Source organism: Anopheles gambiae, chromosome 3, assembly GCF_943734735.2.
Source record: "Anopheles gambiae chromosome 3, idAnoGambNW_F1_1, whole genome shotgun sequence".
Classification (NCBI taxonomy): Eukaryota; Metazoa; Arthropoda; class Insecta; order Diptera; family Culicidae; genus Anopheles; species Anopheles gambiae.
Genome location: NC_064602.1, coordinates 85,246,693 through 85,260,091, shown reverse-complemented (window position 1 = coordinate 85,260,091; position 13,399 = coordinate 85,246,693). Strand labels below are relative to the sequence as shown.

Sequence of the window (13,399 nt, the reverse complement as noted above, 5' to 3'; positions counted from 1 at the left end):
TTCATGGTTAAATGCCTATCAAGATTTAATCAATTTTCGTTCAAATTATATACAAATTTATTTGTTAGAATGGCATCATAATATTGTGACCTGATCTTACAAATTACTGGAATTTCTAATTGTAAGTTTAACTTTAAATTTTTTAGTTAGTCTCATTTCAGATTCATTTAGAATGTTAACTTGTCTTTTTACGACTGGTCTTGAGGCACATATGCAAAGTACTTGGTTTGAAGTATTATTAATATGAGTTCTAATCTCTTATGAATCATGGTATCAAATATCAAATTATTCGATGTAATCGTTTTATTTGAGTTTCAAAACTGTAGTTTCGTTTTTGTAAAATGAACTAATTCTCTGATGATACATGAGAGAAATCTTCAATTGAAGTTGGTTATCTTCTTCTTCTTCTTCTTTGGCTCAACAACCGATGTCGGTCAAGGCCTGCCTGTACCCACTTGTGGGCTTGGCTTTCAGTGACTAATTGATTCCCCCCCATAGCAGGATAGTCAGTCCTACGTATGGCGGCGCGGTCTATTTGGGGATTGAACCCATGACGGGCATGTTGTTACGTCGTACGAGTTGACGACTGTACTACGAGACCGGCTACAGTTGGTTATCTACCAATTCAAAAAAAAATATGATGTTTGATGGTTACATGTTAATTCAAGTAGACAAACTGTATAGCAAATTCACAGCTGATGCAGTATTCGTTTTAAATTACTCCCCTTTACAATGTGACAAACATCGTTACACGGTTTATGTCCTGGCTCTCGCTACTTAATCGGAACGGACCTTTACTGAAAATGGCACACTAATTGTCTCAATGTTGTCCACGGTCACCAGAAGCATCCACATTGAAACAGCTCTTCTCGCCCGATTCCACCATCTTCTACCAGCACCAGCAGGTCCGTAAGCACTCCCATCTCGATTGCGTGCACGCTGGGTGGCAGAAATATGTTTGTATATTTTAGCATTATGCAACTTTGTTGTCGCGCTCTGGCACGGGCGCGCTCGGTAGATGCGATTATGCGATTGCGTGATGTCCTTGGACGCTTCAGTGTGTACCATTCAGTGGATATAATTTGTGCATTAAACATCCCGGGCATGGTGCGTCATGCTGGGTCATGTGTCCTGCTGTGACGTGCTGTCAGAGACTGTGTGTAAGGATGCAAACATATGACGACTCGTTTGCTCGTCGTTGTCCAGTTGGTGGCATCGTGCAGGCATATAGGGATGATTGTGATGTGTTCGGTGCACTGTGGAGTTAACTAAATTACCCAAGAGATTACAAATTGAACTTCTTCTAGCATTACGAAATTGCCATCTCCTGGAGACGATGCAAAAGATAATATCTTCAATGATAATAATTCATCAATGATTAAGTAGCAAGAATGGCTTGGTCCACTGCTGGCTAGGGTAAATCTTCTAAAGATCTGTTCGAAACGATTCCGATGAACCTGTTTCTATTGATACTGATGTTCAACCTCTCGGAGAAGGAGCGTAAACTAAAGCTTCTGTTTGCTCTCGTGTGGTGCCGTGACCAGGATACGTCCGATAAAGTGGTTCTATTTCTTGATTCAAGTTATGTTTCCGTGGCTGTAATTTACTATCGTAATCAAGACGCTACAAAACAGAGCAAAATGTGAAAAGCGGTCTTTTAATTTGGCATTATGATATTCTCTGTCATTTTCTCATTCTACTCACAAAACATAAAAAAAGACAAAAAAAGGTGAATAAAACAAAACACCGAAAAATGGCTCAAATTTGATGCAACGGCAAAGCGGAATAATAAACTGCTCAACTTTAAAGGAAGCGTTGCGAGCCAAATACCCGGGAAGGTCAAGCACCGCTCGAAAGAACTCCGCCGAAAAGTGTGCGATAATAAAATAAATAATCGATTTAATTACCAACGCCCCGAAAACCAGTAACGGTCTCCCACGGGGCGGAACGACGGTCTTAGCCAACAAAATCCACCGGGACTCCTGTTAACAAAAAGTAAACTAAAAGAAATGAAATAAACCGTTCCTATCCGAAATTTCGACCTAAAGGCGGCGACCGTTTGTAGGTGGATGATGGGTCACTGATCTTGTTGTTGGTCGTTTCTCCTTTTTTTGTTTTGGTTGCCGAACAGCCAACCAGATTAACGGCAGCAACCGCTGGACAGTTAGCTCTGTGGCCATGTGTGATACCCCCATCGTACGTGAAATGGGTGGTTTTTGTTTTACTTTTTGAAGCTTGTGAAAGTCGCTCGACCTGAACGACCGTTTACCGAACATGACGGAGAGTATCCGAAGATGGTTAGACGAGTATTTTAAGGGTGTTGTGGTTTCCGTGTGTACTTTTTTTTTGCGACCGACAAGCCGTCAGGCCGACTACGTGTCGACGATAATCGTGTGTCAGGTTTTGCAACAGGTTGCAGTGACGAGTTGTCGTAATTATTATTGCCATGAATATCTAGAACGATGTCGATTGCTGAGATTTTCGGAGCGATAAGTCGTCGTCGTTTTGGCGGTGAATGATGCTTCTTGCGGCTTATTTTGACTACCGGTCGTGACAAATTGTGAAGTAAAATGGCATAAACGTTTAGTGATAATGATAGAAGATAGCAAGCGGTGGGATTTGATCCAGTGTCGTGTTTTGGTGTTCATATAATTTCATTTTCTGTTGGAATTATCCATTTCTACAGTTCTACAGTTACCTATTTTTCCAGTTTAATAGTATTAGGATCTTCGAATTTGATTGTAGTAATTTATCTGTTATAGTTTCAGCTTAAATCTTACATCAAAATCAGGTACTATGTACCACCGATTTCGTTTGTATATTCTCGTTTAGTTTTTATATATAGTTTAGTTATTATTACTGTGTATTCATGTTATTTCATAAGATATTAAAACCTCAGGCTCCAGATGACGGCTTGAAGCGGTTAAACTTCTATTCTATAATATATTCTCCTCTGTACCTGTTGTTTACGTAAAAGATCTCTCCAGACTATGTTTTTGTATATGTTTATTCAGTTTACTCAATTTTTACTTTGCTTGATATTCCTTTCAATCTGTTATTTATCTCAAATATATTTGACTGCTTTGTTTTGTTTGTTTGATTATTCTCATTTCTAATTGTTATAAATATTTAACTTTGCTTAACATCAAGCCTCATACTTTAGCTAACTGTAACATAGTAACATATGGTTTCCATCTAGCCACAAATAACTTCACAATGCCGTAATCATTTCTCGTATGTATTCAGAGTAAACCAGATATACAACCCCCTCTCATGTTTATCATTTATAACCTCCACAAACTCTCCCGAACCAAGAATAGTTGACTTAACTTTCACCAGCACAGCTCACCATCTGAAAGTAAGAGACTGCACGCAATCCGCAAGTAGTCGGTCAACCACGCGCCCTCTCGTATACCACAAAACTACCATCAAAGTGCATTCGTGCGGGGTGTATTCAAATATCAGCATCACCTCAATGTTTACTGCCCTAACCCTTGTACGTCTCTACAAACGTGTGTGTGTGCTGGCGCTGGGATCATGATGTTTACATTGATTGTTCTAGAAATGTGCAGATTGCGCACTGTTGGAAAGTGCATGCCCTGGTCGGCTTTCCCCCGCTGTTCCCGTCTCTGCACGGATGCTGGAGCTGCACTAATGGTTCTGCGTAGATTCTCGAGCCAGCTGTAGCACGAAATACGCGGAAGCAGCCCGAACCAGCGGCAGTCTTGTTTGCTTCCCCAATTAATTAACGAATGGTACGCAACTGATGCTGTTGAGTAGATGAGATTTTAAAAGCCGCTCTGGCTAAAACTTATGGCGGGAATAATGAGAACTGGAGTGGATTTATGGGTACTACAAATCGGCCTGGGTCTTATGTGCAGTAGCTATTGAAATGGTTTAGGATCAGCTGAGAAGCAGTGGTTGACAACTTTTAGACAAAAAAGTTTGGAGAATTTGTTTGCTCTGCTTTTATACTCTCGTTGTTTTGAATCAATGTTAGATTTACATTTCAACATCAAGCTTCAACACATTTGTTTTAATGCAAGCTCAGTAAAACCTTAACATCGGTAACCTCTTGTTGCCGATCACTGCTCCAGACCGCAAGTACTCTGCTTCAGACAGCAAAACCCTTCATTATGGCGGAATGCGAATCAAGCACATTAGGCTGATGAATCCCGGAATGGGAACCGAAGTATCATCATCCACTTCGAGCGGGGATGCGTTTGATTTAGCCCCAGCCCCTCTTGAGCCGTGTATAGGCGCAAAAGGGGCTACGAAGGGGAAAAGAAAAGTGAAAATTTCGTCGACATGAGGTGGAAGTGCATGCATACCAGCACGTAAGCACGCCCATGAACTTCCTTATTTCTTGGCAAGGCACCACACAACGAAGGGAAGGAAAAACAGCAACCATCCATTGTGTTATTGGATGCATGGGATGCACAGACCCTGGCCGGATGTGTGTGTGTGTGTGTGTCTGTTAGTTGTGTGGGATCCGTTGCACCGTAATCGTATCAACGATAAGCCCTGGCACTGCACAAAACAGGTCTGCTCACACAGCGGGAGCGCATTATTTTATTCGCGAGCTGTGTAGGGGGTGCGCAGAAATTTGCAAGATGTCGATGACACGTGGGCGAGAAGCGGGAGATGGTGTTTGGGAATAAATTTTGTAAAATCAATGCAAACCGTGAGGTGAGAAGCGATTGAGGTTTTGCTGTTGCGTGACTGCGTACCGGGGCACGTACGAAGAGTCTGCCTGCCTACGCGGCCTTGATACGCGGGCACATGTGCGCATTTTCGTGTCGATCGAGGATGGAAATGGATTAACTTTCTTTTTTTTTATGCATTCCGGTATGCCCGATGGCTGAAGAATTGCTCTGGGGTGTAATAATATCGGAAAGATATTGAGTGGTCCGCTCTTGCGCGACAGAGAAAGGTTTGTGGTGAGCTGTGGATACGTACTTTAAAATTGGAATGGTTCAGCTTTTCTGGTTCTGGATAACTCCAAATTGGAGCTCACCTATTGACCTGCGGGTGTGGTTTGTTACCACATGACCCCTGAGGTTAGTTAGTCTTTTTTCCCATCAGTTACCGGATACTGGTTGCAGCATCCTGGTCGGTGGTGATAATTGAACCTCAAACGACATGCTGACCATGTCAGGGCCAATTCGTCACATCATTTTCGCCGTAGAATTCATTACTAGAGATAATACAATCTCGCAATGAGGAGGCTTGCGAAGGCGTAATTAACCTAACTTCGATCGGCCATCAAGTTCCGGGCAGAGCAGTACAATCGTATTTTGCTTGCCATTTCACTTCCTTGCAATCTAGCAAAGCGTGTTTGTCGTTGCAATACGCTCGCCGATAATGAAATGACAGTAACTCTAGACACTTGCCCCATCCCACATATCTTTATCGTCGTCGTCTAGAGTGTGGGGCCCACAGACACAGAAGCAACTCTTTGTTTTGCTTCCCAATCCCCAGCGAACGGTTGCCATTACGTAAGGTGTACCGGCCGCCCGCTTGGAGCTCAACGCACAAACAACTCTTGTTATTAAACGAGTGCAATCTTGCAATCTTGCTGCGCTATTAGACGACAAACTGCTGCACCAGGAAGTGGGCTGCACAAACAAAAGCGATCCACCACACACCGTCTCGTTTCGTTTGCAATCGGACGCGCCCTATGTGACAGTTCCTCAACTCCTGGTTCTCACCCCTCGTTTTGCTCTCTTCCACAGCTGGTTCGTTTATTTACGAGCGCCCGCCTGTGGGTGTGTGATGTTGGAGTTTGTCCGCTGCCATAAATTCTAATGTTTGGCTTGGTTTTCCGGCGTACAGCTCGGTGGCGTTAATTTTACCATGATTCACTTGTGGCTCGTGCGTCTGCTTGTGTGGTTTTTGGATACAAAGTCAGTGGGTAAGGTGACGCAATGGCAAACAGCGCATGAAGCTAGTCTGGTAAGGATGATGCTGCAAGCAGGTTTTTGATGCGTTTTAAATCGAATATAATGCTGCTCTTTCATCTAGGGGAGGAAAATATTTGATCAGTAAAGCTAGCTAGTAAAACATGGGAGAAGTTTTACGACAAGTGCGATAAGGAAGATATCTCAGCAGTTTCTGTTACTCTTTTGAGAGATTATTTATAAAAAGGGTTGATTTAGTTAATGTTTTGAAACCATCTTCTTTTATTTCACAATCTGACTCAACAACCTGGAGATTAAAATTAATTCTTTTTGTTGCATTTTGATGATTTTTTTGTGCTCATAACTTGACCTTAAAAAGGACCCATAGCAACCAATAAAATTGAAACTCATAGGAAAGTTGATAGGAGATTTATTTTAAATTCAGGATTGTAAAACAATTACAAATTTTTACTCAGAATGATTAGCTGATTCGATATCAGGCTCAGTTGAATCTGTCTGATATTTTTTTACATGCTGATAGGAGTCTTTCCTATCATCTTTACTCTGTTAAGAGCTCTGCTAAAGCGGTCCCAAGCGCTATTGTCTAATGTTCCTAAATCACTAGTATGAAATTCACTTCCATTGATGTTTAAATTTCAATTTAATAGCGAGCTTTTGTCCCTGCCTTATTGCACAGAAACGGTCTCGGTAGCTTATCGCCTGGATCACGTACCGCAAAAAAACGACCTAAAAGGGGTGATACATCTTAGTAACGATCTCTGCTAAGTAGACAGTAAATAGACAGTTTGTGTGCACCGCCGCATCACAAGTAGGTCACACCATTCTGTCTATCACAGGCTGCCAGGCTGCGGTCGAGGGTTTTGACTCCGGCGGTGAAGATAACAAGCAATCTGGTACAGGCTTTGGACCAGTACGCCGAATACTGAGGCACGGTACCGGCCGTATCTAATCGAACTTCGATCAATACAACTATAAATGTTAAATTTAATCAACTCCCCTCACAGAAACTGCCACCTTCGGACCAGCTGGTAAAACTGTCACACCGCAGTGTCTCATATGTCATGGTAGACAATTTCACCATATCACCACCGTATGCTTACCGTGCGTTCAATATTCATTTAGAAGAGGGAATACCTTCCAACTATTATTACGATATCGGACTGCCTCAACAACTGCTATGGCAACGAATCTGAGCTCTAGAGCTTACTCGAAAGAGCTGTTCCCACCTGATATTTGTTTGTTTTGTTGACACCCCTTCACTGTCAGGCCTAATGGTTACATGGGATTGTGCAATTTTTCACACCAGTGTGTGTACAGACAGGTGGCCTGATACCGATAAGGAAGTAAACAAAGTGCTTGATAATGGTTAGGCGTTAGGGTAGTTCTAATTATATCTATTTTTGTAACATGAAAGTACATTGAAATGTATCAAAATACACTTGAAAATTACCTTTTTTGATTGGAAAGGGTTTGAATGTAAAGAATGTATGAAAAAGTTAACTGTGTGATATGAAATGTTCCTAAAATATAAACACATGGAACTAATACAAAATCTCATTAACAATATCTGCTGAGTAAGTAAGAATACAAGTGAAATATTTATGAGCTGACAAGTCGAAAAGATAGGCCACACACACACACATAATGGCAGTGAACAATTAAACCTTCCGCGCCAGTAGAAAGCACCACTGTTCGTTCGTGTTTGTGATGGCAGCATATATACAAAAAAACATTCCCCTGTAATGCCAACCTAACCGAGAGAGGGTGGCTGTAACATCGTGGTGTGGAGCTTGTTTGATAAAGTTTGCCCGGGTCCCATGTACATTAAATTATCCAGACCAGAGACTTTCCCGTGTTTCGGTGGTGGTTCTCTTCCTCGTGAAAATCGTCCCCCTTCTTCAGCCGGGCGGGCTGGACTGCGCGAAAAAGCGCCTTTCTTGTTAGTTTGGCCGATTTGTTGCTGCTGGTGAGAGAATGTGGCGTGGAGGACCTTTTGTACCGCTGCTGGTGATGGTGCCGCTGCTGCTGTTGTGCTACTGGTGGACAGCGCTTTCTCTTATCGTGTCGCTGGTGCTTTTCCCTCGAAAGATACCGTGGCTCGAGACTGATAGAATAGGGTCATTTTGCTTGTCGCGTTTTGTTTGGTGCAGTTGTTTTTAGCGGTAAACTAACCGCGATTCATTTTCTTAATGGCCAACGGGGTTTTTTTTTTGCTACAACAAGACACAGTGTAGCCATTACACCTTGCTGGAAACTTTCTTTGTCAACATTTTTTTTTGTTAGTTGCATTCCTTTTCGGTAGCAACTATAGAAACTCCAACACGATCGTGTTTCCAAAAGGCACAGCAGATCTCGCCAAAGTGCACGAGATGAGGACGCGAGCGCAGGCAATAAATGTGAATGCAGCGAGCTGAATCCCAAAAATAGTTGAATGCGCATCAGAGCAGAAGGAAGCAAAATACTTGGTGGTATGCCGCCGTTCCCCCCCCCCCCCCCCCCCCCGAGTCCACACCGAGATAAGTGCAAAATTTGGCCAAAGGGCGCGGTTTGGGAGGCCTATTTATAACGGCGCATTAAACGCGGTTCACACTTTTATTGACGTTCGTTACAGGTGAGTAATTTTTATGTGTGGTAAGTTTTCTTTTTGCTCACCAGAGAGGCTATTTATTATCCTGCTAACATCGGTGAGCTTCTCGCTCCGATGGATATTTGCTTGTTTGGGATCTTGGATGGCAATGAAGTTCCCCCTGTATCGATTTGTAACCATGGGTGATACTGGAGAAGTCGTTAAATTGATCCAGATGAGTCGTTATTCAGCTAGCCCATGAGCATTTTTATGGAGGGGAAAACTATCATTTGTTATCGTTTAATGTGACTTTCGGAGCTGTAAAGTGTGGAGAGAGTTGCTTTTGATGTATCGATGTTGGTTTTGTAAGATAAATGAATTATTGGAAAGATATCCAAAAAAAACTGGTAAACAACAGAGGAAAAGGTCACAAGACCACGTTCGTGGAGTTGTTTAGTGCAAGTGATCGCAAAGTATTGTATTTTAATGTACCAAAACAGAACATTAGGGGTAAGGATTGCCGAAGGTCGTTAAGAATTGGATTTTGAAGGATCATCATCAATCAGGCAATAACATCGTAAAATTTAAACTCATATTCTTGGTAAAGATCTAGGCGATCCGGTTCGAAGGACCAAATTATTGTTAGGTTGCAGAGCTGTCAAACTATAATTTGGGCTGGCTAAGACACAATAATAAAGAGTTTTTTTTTACTCCTACTACATATTATAGGCCGATCCATTCGATACGTTTGATCTTTTTATAATTTAATTAGTAAAATCCACCTCAAAAAACTACAAAAAAATCTTATTGAAGCTAATTGCATGCACGTATAGATTATTATGCGAATGCAACAATTGACCTCGTAAATGCTACGCAGCGGTTAGTGTGTTACCGTTACCAATTACGCAACACGTGTCCTGGAAAGACACTCGTACCTGTAACACCATTTGCTCTGATTGTGTATGGACTACTTTTCGTCTTCACTTTACTCTCCGCCAATTCTATGTTATATTTCTACTCCTATCATCTCCTTTTCTTGCTATTATCCGATGGCACGATCAACAAAGGTACTTTCCTGGGTTGTCATCCAGGATCGAATGCTCCTACCCAACGTACGCTCTGACCTGGATCGATCGATTTGCTTCTTATTGCTCACCGATAATGAGCAGTTGCGAAGAGGAGAAGAGAATGCTATTAAATAATGCAAAGAAAAAAACTGCCATAAACGAAAGGGAGCATAAAAGGGAAGGCATGAAACACGAAGCAACCAACCAACCCCAAGATAAAGTGCACATTGTACAAAATAGCACAGATACGTCTGCGGTTCTTCGATGCGGTGACGCCGTCTGCCTTCTCAAACTGCATCGGTCGCTCGAGTTGCTTGCGCGCGAGTGCATTCTTTGTTCGCGGACTTGCGGAGTAGTATGTGTGCACGACGGCCCGTTTGCACTGGTTACGCCATCCGTTGCGTCGTCCGTGCACTTGACTTTCTTTTCAAGTCCGGTTAAACCCACCCCGGAAGATTAAGTAAGTCAGTCCTCCCCGGGGGTGGTGGTAGCCGTTGGTGGAATGCCCATAAATAGAGGGCCGTCCCCGAGGTCGTGGAGGATAAGTGTAGTGGCGGGGATAGTGTGTTTTGTCGTTTGTTTCGCGTGATAATGAGCGAATGGAGGGGTGGATTATAAGCGAAGAATGAAATTAATTGTAATTAGCGTGGTAAGATCAAACCATGCAGTGCTGTTTACGAGTGGGTTGTAATATTTTTTAAGATCTTTGTAAATGTGTGCAAAAGATTGCCACTTAAATATGATGTAAATTTAAGAAAATTAGAATCATTTGATACAAAATTTTGTAATTAATATTGTATCAGATTGTTGTAATGAAAATATCGATTGCAATTTTGCAGTCTTTCCTATGAACATTTGTGGTTATTGCGATGCTAGGAATTATTACGCCTGAAGTTATGCTTTAACAATTACATTTTGCTGCTTTTAGTATATTTTTCTTTCTGGTTGATATGGTTGACAGCAAATCGTTTTTTTTATCATTTTACACACGCTTTCGATGTGTATTTTATACATTCTGCTTATGCAAATAAAATGAAAATGTCACATGAATAATTAAAAAAACGAAAAACTTTTGTTTCAATTAATGTATCTCTTATATGTTTCCTATTCCCAAAGGCTTGCTTGTGTGTAATAAAACATGTTACATTAATATTGAAAACAATATTCACATGCAATTGGTTATTTTCCATTTCCGTCGTAAAACCATCATTAAATGGTTACATCTACTAGCAGTACATGCATTCCTCACCCCAACACGGGGCACGTTGTGTTGCCACGTACCCACACAACGTGCAGTTCGCGTGGAGCTGGAGAAAGGTGCATCCAAGGCTCCGTTTCCTCTGCACCACCAGCAGCATCTCCCCCGGCGCTTCGAGTTTCCCGTCGTATGTATGCTTCGTCAGCACACACCTGTGCATCAGCATCTTTCGTGTACAGGTTCGGTATAGGTTGGACGAGAATGTTGATAACAATATTGTGGATACAAACCGAGCGTGAGCGATAGCGAACCAGAGAGAGCAAGAGAGAGAGAGAGAGAGAGCAGTGATGATTGTTTGTGAAAGATTTGTTTCCCATCGAATTATGTTTATTTACTAAACCTACTTACACACACACATACACATATACTAATATATCTAAAGGGTGGAAAGGGGAGTTTTGTTGCATCTTTCTCTCCGATTTCAATCAGCTGTCGTTTTGGGAAGACACATTGATTTGCCTTCTTTGGGTTGTGTTATGTTGCATGCTCGTCGTTTCCCCCAAGCGCGTTGCACGATTTCTCTCGCCTTTTGAGCGGCACTCTAAACTCCAAAACGAAAAAAAAACCCGCGTGAGCTGTAGTAGGATCTATGTTGCACAGGTGGTGGGTGCTGGATGTTTTATCTTCTTCCCCCAAAAGCAACCTTTGAGTGTGTGGCTGTGTTGGTGCGGTGGACGCGTACCGCCGAGAGTATGCTGCGAAGGGCAGCACAGGCAAGAGCGCGCGCAACAATGCCGCATTCTCTCTCGCCCAAGCAAGCACGCGGTCGCCACCGAGAGCCTGGCGTGTACTGGCCCGTACGCCGAAGCGAGACAGACGCGACCGACCGCTCCCGATTATCCGGGCGTACGGAGCATCGCGTTTTCTCTTCGGCAGTGTGCAACTGCCTAACGGGTGGCGGCTTCGACCGTACCGTCGATCGGGCTGGAAAATGCATTCGAAAATCGGCCCTCGAACAACACGGCTCGGCTCGGTGGTTCCTCCAGCACTTTTTTTTGGGCGCTGCTGCTGTCTGTCGGTGCGTGTCGGTTGCCTGCTGAGTGTCGGGTGCGTTTCTGGCATGTTGGCCAATATCTTGGTGTATTTATTTGCGTGTGTATGTGTGTGCGGTTGCGTGTGTACGGTGGTTTTAGAGGGCACACGTCAGGTGTTTACGAGCTGGATAGGAAAATTGGTGTACCCCAAAAGCTTACGATTTTTATTTCTTTCGGAACAAGGCGCAAAAAGTGATGTTTTTGCCTACTTTTAGTTGCTCGATGTGAAAAAACGGGTCAGCGTTTTGTGTAAAATTGATGATGCGAGTGTTAGTGCGTGTCGTGCGTTCGTTTTCCTAGACTCAGTGATGCTTCTTACAAATTTGTTTGACCGTCTTTGTAAAGTTGTTGCACGGCTTTTTCATTTTAAAAGAAAAACAATTTTTTTAAAATAATTTTTCCCTTTACTATGTGATACTTTGCAGTGAAGAAACCGTCTGCATGTTTGATTGCTCCGGCCCCTATCTTGCGTGTTAAGAGAAGCGTTAAAAGGAGCTTTATCACCAGTTGAATAAAGCGTCCCTTCTCACGTGTGCAAAGCTCGTTCAGCAATAAAAGAGCGAAAAGTAATTAAAATCATTTTACGCTCCGCTTTTTTGTTTTTAAATGCCATTGTTTTCTCTGCACGTTTCGGCAGGAATAAAATCTTCATTACAGTTTTGTGTTAGTTCACTACGCCTTTAGTTTTGGGTGCAGAGAGAGAGCCACATCAGCAGAATTTGGTGTGCTGCTTCGAAGGTGTGCGGTAAAGCGAATTTTATCGAAAGAATTATTTGATGGTGTTTCAAAACAATTCAAATGAAACCCAGTCAAGCGATCTTTTTCGTTTGGTGGTGCTGGAACCTTTGCGGTGGTTCCGAGCCACGAGGTGTACTTTAGGGCTGAATGAACTTGAGCAGTGTGTCCGTGAAGAATCGCTCCAAAAGCTCACCCGGCACAAATACAGACAAATTCGTATAAATTGTGGAATACAGGGGGAAAAAAAGAAGAAATCCATGAAAAAGACTCTCTCCCCCCCCCCCTCCCACCCGAAAAACGAAAAAGAAACCCATCGAAAAGCTCCAAAACTGTTGACTCAGGTGAAGAAGGGAGGGCATTGAACAGAAGAAAACGAAAAGAAAAGGAAAAAAAAAACACCAAGCAGCAAAAGAAACCAAGAATGAGCAAAAGGAATGCTGCAAGAGGCGAAAGAGAAAACATCACTCAAGCACTCCACCACCCGGGCGCTTTTGCGTTTGCGTGTACGCGCGCGCGCACACGCGGCGACGACGCGCATTTCGAATGCTGGCTTAAGCTGTGTTTTGCTTGCCTTCTTTTCCGTCTTTTTTTGTTGCTTCAATTATTGTTCATCCCTCTCAGAAACCTTTTCGCTTCTTGCTGTTTCTCTCCGTTGTGCCTCTCCGTTTTATGCTGCTGCCTTCAAGCACGCGCACCACGCGGCAGGTGTGAGAAAGTGCTGAACCGGCCCCATATCCCGCGTGTATGTGTGTTAGAGGTCCCCGCGAACGTAAAAAACACCGGCTACGAAACGATGTTTAAAAGCGAATACTGTA

At 42.9% G+C, this 13,399-nt stretch overlaps 1 protein-coding gene across 7 annotated transcripts in view; it reads left to right on the top strand.

Annotated features, from left to right (window-relative positions):
- The window catches only part of LOC1271194 (protein yippee-like), a 93,618-nt gene that overhangs the window by 27,393 nt on the left and 52,826 nt on the right, over positions 1–13,399 (top strand). The gene's annotated exons all lie outside the window — the stretch shown is intronic.